A 9164-nucleotide genomic window follows, 5' to 3' on the forward strand; every position below is an offset into this window, starting at 1 on the left:
TTCACCACATCGGCCATTAGGCCTTATCACACATATATGTATATCATACATATTTCATATTTTTCTTGTACATCAATTGCAGCAATAGCTTATAAGCAACTCAAATAGTTTCATCAAAGTTTACAACAAAATCACATATTCACTACAAGCAGTTTTTCTGACCAACAGTCATTAAGTTGTTTATAACTGGAGCTACAAAACTCAAAATCAATTGCCGTCAATTTTCCCCGAATGTAGACTCATGTATCTTTCACCCATAAAATTTTCAGAATTTTAGGTTTGGCCAATCAATACCAGATTTTTCTTAAAGTTTCCCCTGTTTCACTGTTTGACTAATCTGACCACTCTTCGCTACGAATCGAATTTTTCATTGTACAGAATTCATAATGTGTTCTATTTGATTCCATTTGAAACTAGACTCATTAAGGAGTCTAAGCATATAAATCTTATCTTATAACCATTTTTGTACAAATTATAATGATTTTCCAAAAACAAATCAGGGAATTTCGGAGTCAATCCGACACTGTCTCGCACAACTTTAAATATCTCTTTATAGAAAATTTCTTTGCTTCCACAGTCTCTTTTATAAGAAACTAGACCAACTAAGCTTTGATTACATATTTTACTCAGCCTATAATTCCACACCGACAATTTATAGTGATTTTCTAAAATCACATTACTGCTACTGTTCAAGCAAATTATCACAATTTGCTCTTAAATTTCCAAGTCCAAACACTTATGAACTTACCATTTGGGTTTAAGACATATCATGGCCACATCATATCTTATTAAATCAACTCATTATGTCCTATTATGATTGAATTTACTCAACGTTTAATCACTTAAAACTTACAAAGGAATCAAACTCATATACTTAATAACTTACCTCGAATTGCCGAACGGTTACAAATCGACTATTCGGTTAGGTAGCTTGTTCTCTTTTTCCGAATTAGACTCCCTAAGCTCTTGAGCTTGCATAAACAAATTTAATCTATTACCAACCAATTATACAAACTCATGGCGAATATAACAAGAAGACTACTAGATTCTACTAGCCACTCATTGCTCTATTATTAACCTCACTTAATTATAAACGATTCGCAATTTGATAATTAAGTTCATTTCATGGTATCATAACTCAACATTTATCAATATATCATTAACAAAATATGCTCATGTCAAATTCACTCCCAATCACATCTCAAAATTCAGCAAGCTTAGAACTCATTTAATAATTAAATTCGTAGCTTAACCACTTTGCTAACTACTTATGCATATAAGACTAATTTTTCATACTCGTCAACTTGAACCTAAAACAATAGCCGAATGCTCACGTACATATTATCTATTATTTCCATCACATAAATCATGCCATAAAACACTTTTAAAACAACTCACCATCATAGCCAAATATACATTTAATGAACATTACTCCTTTACCAAAGCTACTAATAACTATCACAAATACAAAACATATCAATATGTCAAACTCATTACCTCACCTATTTAGTCAAGCTGAATAATAGAATCACTCACACTTAATCCATCCCATTATCTAATTTTTTTCTCCAAAATGAACTAACCATAATACCGATTGTATATTATACCTAGCATTTCTCTTTACCAAATCACAAAACCAAACACCACAAGCATATTTACCATAAAACATATCTCCAAAATAGTTGAAAACACAAACAATAAACACAAACATTGGCATTATGCTCAAATCACCATAAGAAATCTCAACTTTCTTGACATTACCAAGAGTGCATCCACAACTTAACTTAGCATATTATAAAGCCAAATCAACAAATTCAAAGCTTACCTCCTAATAGCTAAAGATGAAGGCCGAATTGCTCTAGGTAAGTTTTCCCTTCCTTTCATCTTTGTTTCGGTTAGAGAGTGGCATGAGAAGAAGATGAGCACCATCCTCCTTCTTCTCTTTTCAATTCGCCAAAGAGAACCGATTTCTCTTTTAGCCTTCTACTTGAAAATTTCAACTTAGAAGCAAACAAATTCCATGGTTTTCCACTACATGCACGGCCTATCTTCTCTAGCTTCCTTTGCAAGAGACAAGGAAGCAAGATAGAAAATGAAAGTTGGAGTCTTTCTTTCTTCCATTCACGGCAGGGGGGGAGACAACTTTGGTTTCTCCTCCCACTCCCTTCTTTATTTATTATTCTTCCCACACCTTTTAACATAATATGTCTACAATATGCCTTACCCCATAGCATGGCCGGCCACCATTTAGATTTTTGGCTAATTTGACATGCAAGTCCCTCATGTCAATAATTCATGCATTATTTGGCCACTTTAAATTTCACCTATCACATTTTCAAGTCCTATCACATGGGTCCTTTCTTATAAATTAGCACCTAATTGATAAAATCAAGGCACGAAATATTCACACATACAAATCCCACATATAATAAGCACAGAATATAACATCTAATTATTTTTGTGACCCGGTTTTGTGGTCCCGAAACCACTTTCCGACTAGGGTCACATTAGGGGTGTCACAATCGCCGGTGTCGGACACGAGGGGTTAACAAGCCAAGTTCACTTGTTTTGCCCATCCATTTGACATTTCCAGTCAGGCTGGAAAACTGCGTCACTGTCGCCTTAAAAATCATATCTCGAGTTTCAAAACTCGGAAACTGGTTTCGTAAATTTTCCCTGAATTTAAACTCATATATCCATCCATGGATTTATTTCTAGAATTTTTGGTCGGGCCAATTGGTACAGTTTATTAGTTAAAGTCACCCATGTTACAGGGATCGACTGCTCTGACCTTCGCGCGGTATAACTTGAATATCTCTCTGTACAGGGCTTTAATGCTGGTGCCATTTGTTTCTAATGAAACTAGACTCAAAATGGAATCTGTACATATAAGGTATGTCTCCTAATTATTTTTGGATAATTTATAGTAAATTTTTAAAGTTGCAACAGGGAACCCAGAAACCGTTCTGGCCCTGTCTCACAATAGCTTTAATATCTCTTAACATGTAACTCCTATGGCCATTTCGTTTCTTCCATATGAAAATAGACTCATCAAGGTTCATTTACATAGCTTATTCACTATTTAATTCCATTCCTACGAATTTTGGTGATTTTCACATTCACGTCACTGCAGCTAGCAGCATCTGTTTTAAGGTAGGTCTTACCTATTTGGTAGTCTCCATGAACCAACTAGTCTTGCCATACATAGGTTCATATATGATCATTTTAACCATGCCAATGGCTGATCATATGACCAACATTCCCATTTCCAAGCCATAGCCACATCATGACACCAAATATATACATACAAACCACAATTAGTCTAAGTCGATACTTCACTTTTACGAGCCATTTTCGCATGGCCGTACATATATACATCACAACATATTCAACCAACAAGGGTAGTCCTATACATGCCATTTCAAAGTTCAACCAAAATTTATACCAAAATAGAGGCGTGGATAGTGTGGATGACTTCGACTTTATTGATCCCAAATCCGATTGCTATCGAGCGAAATCTATAAAAAGAGAGCCAAAGTAACGGGTAAGCATTTTTTATGCTTAGTAAGTCTCAAGGAATATAATCAGCTCTAATTACAGCAATACATTCACATAGCCAAATGCATCATTTCATTAATACACATTCTTACTTCACACTTCATCATTATATACTTTCACAAAGTATCAATCAATTCAATAACTGAAATTCATTAGTCGATTGAGCGAATGTTGCTCAAACATGTCGACTTTCCAATGCACATATAACGTACCTTATCCTTTAGGCTTTTCGAGTGTACTAATTGAATTCATTACAGCAACCAACACTCACCTCCAGCCCAAGATTCTTCGGAATATAACCGGATATAATCACGTGCACAAATGCCTTCGGGTCTTAGCCCGGATAGAATAACTCGCACGAATGCCTTCGGGTCTTAGCCCGGATATAGCCACTAGCACAATTGCCTTCGGGTCTTAACCCGGATATAATTTCCAGCATAATTGTCTTCGGGGCTTAGCCCGGATATCATTCAATTTCTCATGTACACATACATCAATAATCATTGGACATACATATTTCATTTTCGTTACATTAAGGCTCAAACGCAAATATAATCACAAGCATATTCGCCTTCGGACTTAGCCGGGTAGAATTCAAATGTTCATACATACATAATCAATAATCAATACACATCCATACTTTATTTCACATAATTCAAGTAGGGTCACTTCTTGAGGACTTACCTCGGATGTTGTCGAACGGCTTTTTCGGCTATTCGATCACCTTTTCCTTCCCTTGTCCAATTGTGGCCCTCTTAGCTCTTGAGCTAATTCAAACAAATTCAATTTATTAAAACCTCATTGTGCGTGCTTATGGCGAATATGACAAGGAGTTTAAATGGTCATATGGCCACTCTTTAGCTTGAATACACAATGGTCATGCACATTTTATACTACATCAAGCAATTCAATACAATTTATTTGAGCATCAAGGAAAAGCTAAGGCCTTCAATAGGCTACCCAAGGCGAATATTCATGTACATGTTGAGGTCAATTTTGCACTTAATACCTCACAAAAACAGCATGCATTTTACTAGTTAATGCTTTGCACATTGTGGCCCAAAACTTATAATATAGCATCAAGCACTTATATGTGTGCTAGGCAATTGTGCTTGGAATTTCACAAGCATTCTTCCACATCTTCTTCTTTAAACCAATATATTCATCACTTACTTCATAGCCAAAACATCATGTGCAAACATATATATACAATATGAGCATGGCGAATTTCAAGGTGTCCATAGCCATCCAAAATACAAATTTTAACTAACATGCAAGAAGCATGAACCATGCTCATGAATGCATCATGGCGAATATGACAATCATGCTCCATTCAACTTCAATCATGGTTAAACACAAAAGAAAACTCAAAATCTTACTCAAGAGTAGACAATCCATCATTGCATGCATCATCATCAAGCTTCACACTTAGCATGCAATGGCTTTATCACCATAACAACTTTGGCCAAATACCATTTCCATGGCATAACAAGGATTTGAGCCATGGCTAACATGCACATCAAATTAGCAACCAAACCATGCATGAAACTCCCAACACAACCTCATACATACCTTAATCTTGATGCAAACTTAGCCAAATCTCCTTCTAGATCTCTTCTAAACAAAGGAAATGGAGCAAAATCCTTCTTCCTCTTAGTATTTTTGGCCAAAAGGAGAGAGCAAGCATGAACAAATTTTTTGTTTTCTCTTCTTGGTTGCACGGCAATGGGGGGATGCTACTCTCTCACACACATTTTTTTTCTTTTCTCACCCATGCTTAGTTGTTTATTATTTCTAACATCATCCATTAGTAAAACATGTTGGGAACATGTTCCTTGCCCATAACCTTGTCATGGCCGGCCACTCCTCCTTAGGAAGGGATTATTTGACATGCAACTCCACCTTTTGTTAACATGTACTAACAAGCCATTTAAAATTAGCCTATCATATTTCACCATGTTTCACTTTGATCCCTATTTAATACTTTCTCATACAAATGGGTAAAATTAGAGAATGAAATTTTCCACATATGCATGCACACACATAGTAAGCATAGAATATAACAATTAATTATTTTTATGACTCGGTTTAGTGGTCCCGAAACCACATTCCGGCTAGGGTCTATTTTGGGCTGTCACAATCATAATAGTATGCAAGGATTCATTAAATGAAATAATAGTATCAAGTAAATATATATTATCATAATCTGATAAAGGACCGAAAGCAACCAAATTTAAATTACGAATGAGACTAAACTTTCCGTTTCCAAATGAACTAGAATAACCAAATTTGTCCAATGATGAAATGGAAATTAAGCTTTGCCTAAAAGACGGTACAACAAAAGTCTCATTCATATCCAAATAAAATCATTTTTTTAATAATAATCTAAAATTTCCTATTGCTTCAACTTCTACCGAATTATCTTTATCTACATAGATGTATCTTTCACCATTATTTGGCTTTTGGTAGTTCTGACAACCTTACATAGACAAACTGATTTGAGTTGTTGCACCAAAGTCTATCCACCAAGTTTGTCTAGGTACCAAAGTCAAATTAACCCTAAAAAAAAAACAAATTTAAGTAGTGCACATTTTACACCACAAGATAAACAACCATCCTTAATTGATTCCTTTTGTTGTTTCTTTTACGGTGTCGTATCCTCATCTTTCACATTATTCTTTGTATACCACATTGAATTTAGATTTGTTAAGAACATATCAATTTTAGCCTTTTTTTTATTATTGACAAATCTTTTTTCAATGTCGACCATGAATTCTTTAGCTATAGTAATATTATCAAATGGAATGCCCTTGAATGTTTCAATGCATATTATGATGTTGGTTGGTATAATAGTAGTTGAATAAAACAAAACAAGGTCACATAAGACTTCAAATATAATCCAAAATAATAAACTCGAATAAAGGTAAACACCATCTCAATATATCAGACACTTCTTTAATATTTCATCTTTGGACAAACTATTAATTTGTAAGTGATATCTTGTTGTAGTACTCAAACACTGACAATAAAAACATGTCAAACAATAAATCTTCCTTTAAGCCGATTTATTACTCACATATAAAACCATATAATCTTTACGTGTTTTTTACCACAACTGTACAGGTATATTTGTTCAATATTAACCATTTTTTGAGTCGACCAATATTAACATGGCTTAAGTTATATGTACACAACTTTTTATAATTTAAAACAAAATAATTTCAACAATAGATGTTACTTTACAACTTATTATTTCAACTAAGTTATTTTAAAATATATAAACAAACCAACAATTAAATTTAATATTTTTCTTAACAATGAAAAGTCAAAATTAATTTTTTTATCGTGCTGAAATTTCCAAAATAACTTAAAATAAAATTATTTAAATAATGCAATAAAAATCCGAAAACATTATTTTTTAATTGATTTAATATATATTAAATATTAGAATCAAATATAGCAATCCACCAAAACTCATAAAATAACATTATAGCACTAATCAAATTGTTAATATAACTGAAGCATATATATATTATTTATTATACATTATACATTATACATTATACATTATACATTATCATCAGTTTTGCAAACAAAAGACTAAATTTGATATTCAAATTCATTCATACATGATTTATGAAATACAAAACTAAATCAAAATCCTACAAGATTTCGCAAAAGGACAAAATCAAATTTCAGAGTAGATATCACATGAGTTGGCCAATAGTAATTATATGAATGATATAAAATATATAAACCCTCAACATATAAAATCAATACCATAATTTCTATTTCAAACCCTAAGATCTTTAAAATAAATTTAAAAGATTTAATATGTATAATCAAAAACTTTGAATCCATATATTAAATTCATAAAATTTTAAGAACTAATTAATTTAAAAATTAAAAAAATTTATTGTTAATGATTTGACATGACGAGGTTCGAATGCCACTTATTACAACCGTAAAATTATGATAGAAAACTTAATTTACTAGAATCTATCATGTTAGGTAATCAATAATTAATCAAGAATAAAACTAAATGCGGAAGGATACCTGAATCTATTGATATCTTAAGATCTTGAAATGTTTTAGTTTTGATCTTCCAAATTAACACACAAGTATTTTAGAAAAGTGTCTCTTTCTTCAAAAGAGGGATGTCAGAAAGGTTAGTAATGTTTAATTTGGGGACCATAACCCTAATATATAATTTTTGCACATTAAACCTAATTTTGAATGAACCCATTATAATTTAGAAATTAATTACTAAAGTATCTACACATATTTGAACAATACTTTCTTTAATAATTGAAGGCTAATAAGCTTCAATCAAATTAGGTCGCTCTTAATTTGAGTTAACTTTCTATGATAATAAATAATAACTTATAACTTTCTTATTATATATGTAATCTCGAATTATCGAGCAAAATTTGGAATAATTGGAGTTATAACTTCAAATTTGTTTAATTCTATTTTTTTAAAAGAGTGATTATATAAGCTATTTACGTTAAGTTTTTGCTATATTATACGTCGATAGTGGTAGTAGAAATTATCGCAAAATAATAAGAACGAAAAATAAAAACAAGCAGATTTTACGTGAAAAATCCTTATTGGAAAAAACCATAACCATCGGCAGAGGAGGAAATTTTCACTAATATTGAAAAACAACCACCCAAGAGGTTTTCAACTACACACATTTTAAGGGTTAAATAACTCTTTTATAATCAATGTTTAATAGAAGAAGTATAATCCTATATGGGTTCAACTTTGCTCCCACAGATCCTCTATTTTTCCTTTCTATTTTTTTTTAACAAGTGAGTTACAACTCAAACTTTTCAGGCCGAATCAAACGGAATTCGGGTCACACAACTCTAACAATTTTAAATTTATTTTATTAACTAACTGGAAGAAATAAAAGAAAAGTAAAATAAAAACCTCAAAACTCAAATAATATATATTTTTTTATAATGCCCTATGTGAATATATATAATTAGTGAAACTTAATCGATTTGCAATTTGACACCGCTAAAAAAAAAAGCTGAAAACAGTACCTGCGCCAATAAGTTCTTGGCTTAGTGATAGGGGAAAGGTTTTGAAACTTAGAACTCTTAATTTAATTTGATCTAATTTTGTTTTGGATTTGTTCATTTATATATGTTGGTTTGTTTGATTTAATTCAAACTTTTATATTAATAAATATTTATTTAATGATTAAAATCTCTTATATTTATAATTTTATAAAAAATGTGAAAATTTAGCTTTTAGCTAATTTGAAGCAAAATATTTAAAAGGAAAAAAACAATAAATATTAAAATTATACATTAACTTTGGTCTAATGTATAATTATATACACAAAATTTAATTTTGTTTATTATATACACAAAAATTTATTTTTAATTCAATTTTCCAAATCATTAATACCGTTATCTATGTGGCATCATTTTCTATTAAACCTTGTAGAAAACGATGGCATGGCATTTTACTATAAAATAAATAAATTTAAAGTATTTTCACGTGAATAAAATAGAAACACAAAAGATGTTAGCTTGGAAAAAGGGATTATCTTTTGGAGATCAATTCTTGTTAGAAATATAAACATAGATTTA

The sequence above is a fragment of the Gossypium arboreum genome, chromosome 12, assembly GCF_025698485.1.
Source record: "Gossypium arboreum isolate Shixiya-1 chromosome 12, ASM2569848v2, whole genome shotgun sequence".
NCBI lineage: Eukaryota > Viridiplantae > Streptophyta > Magnoliopsida > Malvales > Malvaceae > Gossypium > Gossypium arboreum.